The 12256-nt window shown below is 35.9% G+C and overlaps 1 protein-coding gene across 19 annotated transcripts in view; it reads right to left on the bottom strand.

Moving 5' to 3' along the window:
* ROBO2 (roundabout guidance receptor 2) overlaps nt 1-12256 on the bottom strand; it is a 1684719-nt gene that overhangs the window by 1264347 nt on the left and 408116 nt on the right. The gene's annotated exons all lie outside the window — the stretch shown is intronic.

Here is a 12256-nt window from a genome sequence, read left to right as displayed (position 1 = left end):
TTTTCCTTTAGTTACTAAGTGCTCATTTCAATGACTCTTGCTAATCGTATATGTGTCACCATCAAACAAGATAAAATAGTTTCATCACTCCAGAGAGTTCCATTTTGCAACTTTGCAGTCAACCCTATCTTCCCTGAGTCATTAATTGTTCAGATTACTATTATCACATATTTTTTGTTCCTAAAATTCATATAAACATACAGCATGTCCTCTTTTGATTCCATTCATCACCAAATATTATTCTAAAACCCAAAGCAAACTCCTGAATAATATTTTCTGCACACAAAATCCTTAAGGTCACCAAAACAACTGTAGCTCCCAAATTCACCTAAACGCTACCTAATGATCACGGGAAGAGCCCCACGGTCACCTTTTCAGGTTTATGTGTCTCTCATCCATTCTAAGAATTTTTATTTAACTTTAATTCATCATCTTATATTGGTATGTAGATATTCTGGGTGAAATAACATAATTCTAATGGCAGTTTTAGGTAGCTTTATTACATGGGATTTTGAGGAGGAAATGAATGTATCTAGAATGTTAGCAGAATATAACGTTTAAGAGGACGGGCTCTGCAGTCAGCACATTCGGTTCCTATCCTGATATTCACAATTTGACCTCAGGCAACTTCTTTAACATCCTCCCCTTCCAGTTTTCCCAGCCCCAAATGAGCAATATTAGTACCTATTCTACAGTATCGATTCGATAATTGAATCACTATTATTGAACTTTATTAGCAAACATTATTGAACCTTAACCTATGTCAGGCACTATAACATAGTCAACTTACGTGAACTTTCTTAACCCTCTGTTGATAACGAATGTAATTCATCTAGTACATTGCTGCATTTTCAAAACTCAAAACTTATTACCAGTTATAATTTCAATACTCCAAAGCATGATGGTTTAATAAAGTAAGTTATGAACCATGTCACATTCTTAGCCAGGGAGTACATATATATCACAATATCACTAGCAGCACATATCCCTTGTGCACACACATTAATACACACACATACAGAATCCAGTGCAGCACTTTTAAATATCTAACAAAATATCATATTCGGTCCTAATGGCCAAGTGGAATAGGGAAGTTAGATTTATAAAACTTATTTTTAAAATGAATAAATGGAATTACATCACAGTTTAGTGATTTACTAAAAATCTCATGAGAAGTCTGTGGCAAATATCAGATATGTAAACAGACATCTCTTGTTAAGGGTTCTCCTCTTTCCTAATTACACTCAGTATTTTCCTATATGAAGGAAATGACTTTCCTTTGTAATTTTTTATTACATTTCTCAAAGCCTCTCTAAAAATATCATTTGCCTAGAACGTGTGACAGTGATTGGTGCCATGGAAAATTCATCACCTTCAGATGATTTTTTTTCACTCGATATTAGAATGGAAATTAGGATTTAATATATTACTGGTTTTATATACAACTTCCCACAAACAAAGCAGTAATAAATTACTGTACATGCATAATAAGCAACTGAGAGCTCTAAGTAATCATAAATAGTAATAACTATCTTTACTATTAGCATTTTAATAATAATTTATAAAAACATAATGAAGTTCTAATCTATCAAACGTACACTCGATATCAAAGATTTATTTTGGTAAGAAGTTACTCCAACAAAAGTAAAAGTGATTGGCTTAAACCTCATGAAAGCATCCGCAAAATGTTCTTGACTTAGGAAAAGGTTATGTCAATGTATCCAGAGTTCTGGCACATTCTTCTTACTAAGAACAGAAAAACGAAACAGCTGGAATTCAAAACATTTAAAAGCATATCTTAACATATATGAACCGCTCAGTTTTTGTCAAGTATTTAATGGTTGTCTATTTAAAAGTTAGTTATTTTGTAAAAAGAAGCTACTGAATTTTTGATAATCATATGCCTTGAATTGAAAGTATGCTATTCATTATGATTTAAAATGCTTCGTCTATGTTGAGTTTTAAAACAACTAGAGAAACAGATGTCAGACATCCAATGTTGCTATTCTCAATCAGAGATCATTTTTAGTTTAACTGTTCCTTCTCTACAACTGTAATAAATTTGCTTTCACATGCATTTCTGGTCACAAGAACTGCAACCCCTAAAAAATGTAAAGCAAGCTGAGATTTGCAAATGGCCCAGACGTTGTTATGCAAAGAAAGTCTCTGTCTAGCCTGAAAGAAAGAATTTAGGTGTTAATTAGGAGTGTATTTCGTTAGAGAGTTCTCTCAATTCTAAGAAAACACAGTTTCAACCCCTCTGGAAACCATCAAATAAAATCAATGAGCTTCAGTTGCCGAACAGGTTGAAAAGGTGGTAGTAGCTCAACACCCTGCTCTCTGCTTTGTATTTCTGTGTTTGAGAAACACCTTTTCTGAATAAAAAGGAATACACAGCCTTCTTTCTTCTCTGTTGCCACTTACTGATGTCTGCCTTAAATTTTACCCAAGTGACGAGCGTGGGTCCAGTGAATACGAGAAAGACTGGAGAACAGAGCAGGTGTGGCTGATGTGCAATACAGTTCATTAGGTTCTGCTTGTAGACTCCAGGAGACTTTCCTTCTACAAAGGTGCCACAACTGTTCTCCAGCCCACACACTGAGGAAATGGGAAAGCGTAAATATTGCTCCTTTAATTACCTCAAGTTTCTCATTTTTTATTAACAGTGTATTTACTAACTCACACTTAGCGCCTAAAATACTGTTCTTGTCCTTCTGCAAAATCATACTATAGCATTAAAACATGACATAAGACTTCTCCTCTCACGTCCTCTTCAAGGCAATTTAGTTCTTGAGAGGACTAGAAAAATCTGATCAGAACAGCCCTGCCTAGAACATCTGCTTGAAACAGGGATCCAAAGCAATACTGCACAGTACATTTCTAGTGTAGCTTCCATTTTAACCTTGCTTGTATTTATGTGCATGTACCTAAATTTATGTACAATATGCAATATGCAAGGTCCATCAAATAACCAGAACGCTGACAGTGACTGTTAGAATTGTTATTTCCAGAGAGAAAAGGGCATACTTGGAATTACAAAATTGTTTAATATTTACCGAATTGTTCTACACCCGTCTTCGATAACCTCTTGTCAAAAGCTGCACGTGCCTTGCTATTTTCAGGGTACATTTGTAGCAACGGGGTAATCTAATTGTTGGTTATGTGGTTACAGCCACCTGTGACAGGCCAACTAGAGAACAGCCTGGAATCGGGGTGAAGCACTTACAAGGCACCGTGTATTTATAACCTGATATTTACGGGGAACTCTGTAGTAAAACTCAGTCGCATGAAGGACCAAAGTTGCTGTTTCTGCAATCCACAGTGTATGGTACATAAAGGCCGCTTCATCAATCATTCATGAACACAAGACAAAGACTCCAGTTTTCAAAACTATTTTTTTTTTTTTAGTCACTTTAGTAAAAGAACAGTCACAAATAGTGTACTAAAGAAACTAGTTCCGTGTATTTTTATCCACATTTGCATAAAGGATTAAACATCGAACTGGAGTATTTTATAAGCAGCTATACATAATTATTCTAGGTATAAGAAAAAATGTTTTCAAATCATTTTCTCAAAACTTTGAGCTACTCTGTAACTAGGATTCCACCACTCAATAAAGCAACAGGACGCATCACGTGGAAAGCAGGCAAGAGGAAGCAGCGGAGTAATGGGGAACGTGGGGAGCCATGCCCCGTGTGTTTGATTGGCCTCACTCGGACTAGTTAAGAACCACTCTATCAGTCTGAGGCGGTGGTTTTCTCTGAAGATGGAAGTTGAGCCACATCTTTCAGTCTGCAGACACTGGTCAGGCTATAAATCTAGTTTAAGAGATTACTACACATTTGTATGACTATTCCTTCTTCTTCTTCTTCTTCTTCTTCTTTTAGATTTTATTTATTTATGACATGATCACAGGTAGGCAGAGAGGCAGGCAGAGGTTGGGCGGGGTGGGGGGTGGTGGTGGGGGGAGCAGGCTCCCTGCTGAGCAGTGAGCCCTATGCAGGGCTCCATCCCAGGACCCTGAGATTATGACCTGAGTTGAAGGCAGAGGCTTAACCCACTGAGCCACCCAGGCGCCCCAAGACTATTCCTTCTTAACTTGAAGAGCAAAATTATCTTACAGGTAATGAAATACTTCCATTTACTAGGTTAGCAAATGGCCATAGAAGTACAACATAACTATTGCCAATGGGATGTCATAAATTTTAAAAAGACGTTCTTTTATCACTTTGGGTCTGATGATTACTATGACATTATTGATAAAATATAGATATGACATGATAAAATTATTAAAATTTATTGAATGTCAGCTTTGTCCCAAGCATTTTGATTAAATTTTCAGACTTCAAATTTACATAAAACCTGTGAGATTACTAGCAGTATCTTCCCTTTAAAACTGAAGGAACTGAGAGCTTTACAGGTTAAGTAGTGTTATGCCCCAATAATGGGTCCGTGATTAAAGGAGCGAGACTGTTACAAAGCAAAGGTCAAGCAAAGCTTTATTTTGCGCCAAACATCAAGAATCTAACCGAACGTTCAGGGCCGCACCTCTTACAAGAGAGGGTATCCCTTCTCTGTTTCACAGACTAGCTTTTAAGGGCAAAGGCCATGGGTCAGGCCTGGGCATGCAAAGGTGGCCTATGAGACTGTAACACACAGGAAACTCCACAGTGATGCTAGGTGACCAATTGAGTTACAATTTACCCTAACAGACATTTAAACCAGCCTATTACACCTTGATTGGGATTGGCGCCCAAAGGGCAGGGCCCATACTCCTTGGTAACTAGGGAGACAGTATGCATCCCCCCACCGATCGGCTGTCTCCACCTGGCCTGACCCACCTCTGTATCTGGGCTTTGTTACCTGAAGCTGGTTTCCAGGACTTGTCTCCAAGTCAATCTTTGGGGGAAGGGGAGCAGGGACAGTTTCTAAATAGGTCCTTACAGTAGTTTACTCAAAATCACAGAGCTAATGATAAATCATAGTTTTAGCAATTTTAGGTAGTAATGATAGATAGACATGCACTTTAAGCCCAAGTCAGCACTTCGTACAATGTAAATCTTAAAAATAATATAGTTACATACATGTATGTAAGGGGATATGCGTGTATATTTATAAGAACATGGCAAACAATAACGGTAATAGAGAAACAAAGGCCTTGTGAAATACTGGCGCTCTCATTTTACATGCCAATTAACCAAAAGATTATACCGTAAAGGGAGATAATGGAGAGGATTCCTAAATATGCCATATTGAGGAAAAAGCCTTCTAACCTGATGGCTAAATTCTTTTAGAAAATGGTTAAATTCTTTTAGAAAATTTAGAAAATATTTAGAAAATTTAGAAAAAAATTTAGAAAATAACCCGGTGGTTAAATTTCTTTTAGAAAATGCCTTCTAACCTGATGGTTAACCAGAATCCATGCAAAGGTAAAGAAAAAAAAAATTTTTTTTTTTTTTTTTAAGATTAAGATTCAAGCACCCCATTCCAAGTCTAGCAAATCATAGTATGCAAAGGCAGGCACAGTGATTGTTAGAACTGTTTCTGGGTCTAATTAACTCACAGATCCACTTGACCAGGAGATCCAAGGGTCTACTAGTTTCTCTAGTTCTTACATTCTGTGAGACTGTTTTATCAATCCCCAAACTTGGGTAAAGCTAATAATATGAAAAGAAAATCATTCTGGGGGCGCCTGGGGGGCTCAGTAGGTTAAAGACTCTGCCTTTAGCTCAGGTGATGACCTCAGGGTCCTGGGATCAAGCCCCACATCCGGCTCTCTGCTCAGCAGGGAGCCTGCTTCTCCCCTCTCTCTCTCTGCCTGCCTCTCTGCCTACTTGTGATCTCTGTCTGTCAAATAAATAAATAAAACCTTTAAAAATAATAATAATAATAATTCTATTTGCAAATTATCTTTTAGGAGGATAATGTGTAAAGGTTAGAATGTAGGCAACTGTCATTTACCAGCACAATAAGAAGTCAAGATCTGGGGCTTCTGTGGTATATATTGTACTTTTTACTATTACTTTCTCTCCCTCTTTTTTTTTCCTTAAATGACTTAGGGTTGAATCTCAGGGCTGCTATGCAGCCACATGTGACATTGGACAATTATATAAACTTTCTATGTCTCAATTTCTTTACGTACAAAGGAGGTCATACCACATATATCATTATTGTATTGTAAGGATTGAGGGAAAATTCATGTGAGGATACTCAGTGAAATGGAAAGGTCCAGGTACTCAAGCAGTTATGACTATTGATTCATAATAAAACAGTGAAAAATATACAGACCTACTTTATTCATATTTCCAAGTTATATCACTTTATGCCCTAATCAACTTCTTCTAGAGTACTTTTATGAAAAGACTAGAATAAGAATACATGCTTCTTCTGATAATAATGGTAGTGTGTTTTCATGAACAAATTCTATAAACACTAAAAAGAAAAAAGAGATGACTAATAGCAGATTTCTTACTTGCTTAAGCCTTGCCTGATTTGTCTTTGGTATGGACAGTGAGTCATTCTTTATATTCAACACATTTTGTATTTAAAGCATATTTTAAATATGGGATAAAATCATAAGCCCCATTAAAATAATCAATGCTATAAAGATTTCTATGGTATCTTTCAAATTCCAAATTATTAATGATTATACTAAATATCTTATTTTAATACTGGTATTTATACTGAACATTATTGAATAGCAAGAGAAAGTCAATTTGAATTCATAAAGCTGGTTGAAACTTAGTGCTGCCGATACAAATCTTATTATAAAATACTCCATTGTTTATATGAGAAAAAGACCAAATAGTCTTTTTCATCCAGAGAAATGATCAGTTACAACTGGAGATATGTTTCAAAGTGCCAAATCTGGATCTCCACCAAGGATGTGATGTCCTCCAGGTGTTGGGGGGAAAAAAAAAGAAAAAAAAAAAAAAAAGAAGAGGAAGTGGGCATACATCAGTTGTGGAAAACAAGTACAAATTAAGAATATAAAGTATGATTTACACAAAGCAAAGCAATTACCTTTGGCTGGATATTTCTTTGTGACTGGCCGGAAAAAAAAATTTTTTTAATTTAATTTAAAAAATAATCCTAAGAACAAAAATTTAAACCCTAAATTCATTCCTAAACACAAATTATAACATTTTCATGGCATTCCCATTGATAATGGGTTTAATGGAGCTTTACTGGGAGACAGTTAACCATGCTACCTCATGCTTCTGCATGTCTATAAGCAGACACATTGATGGGTTTATTTCAGAATATCTTTTTAAGAGGTTTGTATAGTGAACAGCCTTGAAAAGCAAAAATATTCCCCACTTTGGAACCATGTCCAGGCCACACCCATGTCTAGTGTGAGCACAGGATTCCTTATCTGTGTCCCCTGAATCTCTTCATGTTTCCCTGTGGACATTTGGGTCCCCAAAAAACTAACATAAGAAAAATGATGATGTCTTTTTTCTTACTATTTCTGTAAGGAAATATACTTTGTTTCTAACCCAGGAGAACCATGTCTTTTGCCATGAATAGGCTAACTCATTAGCTTGCAAGTAAGATAAAATCTCAGAATCTTCCTAGTTCTTATTACATTTTTGACGTAAGTGGAACTTGATGTCTTAAACACATTTAATAAATAAACAAACAAATAAATGAATTTGAAGCTCACACTTCTGGAGTAACAAACATTTCCTAAGTTTAAATTCAGGTAGTTAGCTATAGCTGTGTGGTGTTGGAGATGTCCTATAATCTCTGCAGGACTATTTGTTTCATCATCTGCAAAAGGAAGTTAATAATGTATTTCCTGTCCGTTAGGATTGCTATGATGAGTTAAATAAGCACATGTAAAGCACTTAGAATAGTGTCTCATATTCAACAGGTGTTTAAGTCATGCTGTTTCTACCATCATTTATTATTATTATAAAATTGGGAAAATAGAAATATTAAAAAATCCATAATTTCATCTTCATTTGTATATGTTGTTAGGATTTTGGTTCCTTTTTGTTGTGTTTTGTTTTGATGTTTATTTTCATAATTATTAGCATATCTAGAACCACTATTGAAGAAAATCTTTTAGTAATATGTTACAACGTTATAATACAGGCTTTATTTAGTCATTTGGTTGCAAGAGATAGAGACTTATGAACAGTTTAAATTCTGACCCTCTGCTCTTTTCAGATAGAACAAAGATCTTGGACAGTAAGAGCATCAGGGTGGCCCACAGGAACTAGAAATTTGGAGAAAGATGCCATGTGTATGTACCTAGTTTACTAAGGAATCTCAGCTCTTTGGGGTATACGCATAAAGCAATGACTTAAGTTGTTTTTATTTATTATATCAAAAATCCCCCTTTTCATATTTTAGTGATATTTCACCAGGCTTCCTAAGTTTTATACACTTTCACTAAATAGCACTGCCCAATCATATAGCAGATTCAAAGTTTTCACTATCCATCCAGTCAGATGGAACTGAATGAAGAAAGGAGCAGTTGAGTTTTGTTACTCCGAGTCCTTTTCGAACAAATTCCTCCAGTACTGAAAGTAGGAAGGAGAGATGAAGAAACAAACAGTACAAAATTGTTTGCGTGTTGACCAGATGTGACCACTGATCTCTAATTTAGTCTAGATTACCTTGGTACTATCAGCTCCCTATAGGTTATGAGCATGATATTTTGGGGGTAATTTTAAGCTTTCCCCCTGCTTTTCCCAATGCCAATGAATCCTCTTAAAGACAAGTCAGCTAATTTCCCTTTAATTAGTAGAAGCCTCTAATTCTCTTTACTGTATAGTGGTGGTGAGATTTGCCAATCTCTGCATTTTAACCTCTACACTTGAAATATTAATTCAGATCTCAACCTTTCCCTATTCAAGGCAAAGAAAGGGATTCCCCGAGGACAGTCCCCAACACACACACACACACACACACACACACACACACACACACACATACACAGCCCTTGACCAGAGCACTTCCCTGAAAAAAGATAGTCTCTGCCCTCAATTACTGTGTTCTTCATAAGGCACACTCAATTTCCTTTTATCCCCAATTTTTTTTTTTTTAAGATGTTATTTATTTCTTGGAAAAAGAGTATGAGTGAACGGGGAGGGGCAGAGGGAAGGAAGAAAGAATCTGAATCAGACTCCTCACTGAGCCTAGAACCAAAGCTGGGCTCTATCCCAGGACCGACCTCCATGAGATCATGACCTAAGCTGAAACCAAGAGGAAACCAAGAGTTGGAAGCATAACTCACCGTGCCACTCAGGCTCTTATCTTCCCAATCTTCTTAAATAGACTGATATTGACTGTATAGGGTACTGTGAAATGATGCTGAATAATGTTTGGGCAGATTCTGCACGTGTCTTAAATTTCAAGGTCAGAAGTTTGTAACATGTAGGTAATTTATTGCTTTTTGGTTTTAGCTTTCTTCTTCTGTTATTCTTAAAAAACTGGAAGAGTCCTACTCATCACTCTCTTAGGACAGTACTATACTAGTAATTAAAAAAAACTGTCTTCAACATTAGATTATTGAACAGATATGATGCTTGGGTCTGCTACAGAAAACCGCAAATCTATACAATATTATAATGCAAAGGGATTTCCAAATATTGTTCATGTTCCTGACTTTTCCATTATCAATGATCCAATTTTGTGCTGCTCTTCCCTACTTGGTCCCATTGCACATGGCCAGGACAAGGTAGGGCATGACCAACACATTGTTTTTCTTGTTTATGTTTTGGTATGTATGTATATATGTATGTATTTATTATAGCACTAACATCACATTTTTTAATGCTTTTTTAAAGATTTTATTTATTTATTTGACAAACAGAGATCACAAGTAGAGAGGCAGGTGGGGTGGGGAGGGTTGGGGGAGGGGAAGTAGACTCCCTGCTGAGCAGGAAGCCTGATGTGGGGGCTTGATCCCAGGACCCTGAGATCATGACCTGAGCCTCAGGCAAAGGCTTAACCCATTGCGCCACCCAGGTGCCCCAACATCACATTTAATAAGGGCCTACTATGTCCCAAAAGCTGTGATAAGAATTTTAAATCCATCTCATTTATTTTTTATGCCAACTTTAGGTACTATTTTTTCCAATGAATTTTCCAGTTCATTGAGATATAATTGACATGTAATATCACTTAAGTTTAAAGCATACAACATAATCTGATATATGTATATATTGTTAAATGATCACCATAATAAAAATAGTTAACACATCTATCACCTCATGTAGTTGTCATTTTTCGTTGTTATTGATAACTGTTACTATTTTAAATCGACAACTCTTTGAAAAATATTAAATTGTCTTTGGTAAAATAAATTAAATAGAACAAGAATCACAGTAAGTGCTCAGATTAGAACAGCTTTGACCATAACAGCCAAATTTCAAGCACATAAATCTTTTGTTCTGAATTACTGCATCATTAACAAACCAGTTTTTAACTTGTAATTTTTAAATACATATCCCCAATTATTAAAAAAAGAAAAAGAAATGGGAATGCACACTCACTTCTACAGACACACCAATTACATAACATAAAATTTCAAAAGAAGTTTTCTAAACATTTTTGGTATAATGTAAATAAAATAATTATTTCCCATTCAGTAAAAATGTTTTCATCACAATTTATCTAACTGTTTGCTGTTGCTAAGGCATTCACTAATCAATCCAACAGTCAAAGAAATAGAAATCTGTGCCTTAGAGTTTAAAAACACTGAAGGTGGTATGAAGGTAGTCACTCACAGTGAGAAATGCATATAAGAATATGAATTGGAACTTGGGTTGCCTGTCTTCCAGTTATTTTGTTGAAAACAAATCTAATTCGCAGCAAGGACTGCTAATCATAAAAAGACATAATTCTTTCTTTCCCCCCATGGTATTTCTCCATAGGTATTCAGCCACAAAAAGCTATGAACCTTAGATTCAGATGTAGCCATAGACTTCCTCAAGCTGTGCGTGTATCTATCAGACTGCATCATCCTCCCATTAGGGAGTGTATCATGATGTTTTTATTCCCAATTGATGCAAAGTAGCCCTGTTGTAACAGAAGGCCACACAGGGAGTTTACTGAGTAATTTCTTTGCTTTCACATTGTCACTCTGAGCATCTCAGGCAAATTCTTCCCTTTCTGATTGGTGAAGAGATGGGTGAAAGCTGAAATTTCTTAGATCCCCTAGGAGGATGTAAAATGTAGGTTAAATTCTCATAATATGATTGACTTGAAAAAGTTATCTGCAAATCCCAGCGGAGAAAACATGACAAATGAGTGTCTGTGAAACATGAAATGGTCCCTAAGTCATCTGGTAGCTCTGGAAAGTAAAATATGTCTTTTTGATAGACACTGCCCACATTTCCAACGGCTATATTATGCAACTGTCAACTGAATGTCATTAGACATGATTTTGAAGGCCAAAAGAGTAATATTTCATGGAACCAAAACCAGAATGTAATTTAAAAGTCAATAACCCCCACCCTGAATAAAAGTCTTGACCTCTGTTTTCAAAAGTAAATGGAAGGAAAGCCTTACACTTAACAACCAGGGCTTCCCTGGAAGAATTATTTTTGGTTGTTTTTTTAATATACTAAAATTTTTTTCTCAGTGGATTTTAAAAGACTGTTCATGTTAGTAACTTGAAGGAACTAACATTTTTTCCTTTAGAGACTGCTAAATGCTTCAAGAAAAATAAGGAAACAAAGAATGCTTCACTTAGAGGTCCCAAGAGAGAAGCTTCCAGAAGGACAAGGCTGATCTTTTGTGCATTTCTTCTTTTGTGTGATCAAAGCCTGAGCTAATTGGCCTGTAAGGACAAAGCTTGATCCATTTTAGGGCTCCCATAGAGCCTGCCTTATGGAAGGGGTAAGTAGATTAAAGAGAAACAGATCTCTTGGGAATAGAGGGTGACTGTCTTAAAAGGAGAACTTTTACATTTAAAATAATAAAGTATCTGACAATACAAACAGAGTTGGGCATGCTCTGAAGTAGAAATGTTAAAGCAAATAAAACAAATCACAAAGAGTTACAGAAAAGTAATGTATGAAAGGAAGTTTCATAAAACTTTCACCAATTATTTGAATTGAAGTAGGAAAAGAAGACATGGGCTGAAAAACTTGGTTATTTTGTTCTACCATTGCCATTTACTCCTTGCGATATTCTCAAAGGCTCTGGAAATTATTTTTGGTATTAACCTCAGGGCAATTTTTCAGTATCTGAAAGTTCATTTTTCTTATGAAGACCTGGAGGGCTCAAATATATTTTA

This window comes from Neovison vison, chromosome 6, assembly GCF_020171115.1.
Source record: "Neovison vison isolate M4711 chromosome 6, ASM_NN_V1, whole genome shotgun sequence".
NCBI lineage: Eukaryota > Metazoa > Chordata > Mammalia > Carnivora > Mustelidae > Neogale > Neogale vison.
The sequence above is the reverse complement of the archived record's forward strand: the minus strand, read 5'-3'. Positions and strand labels throughout refer to the sequence as shown.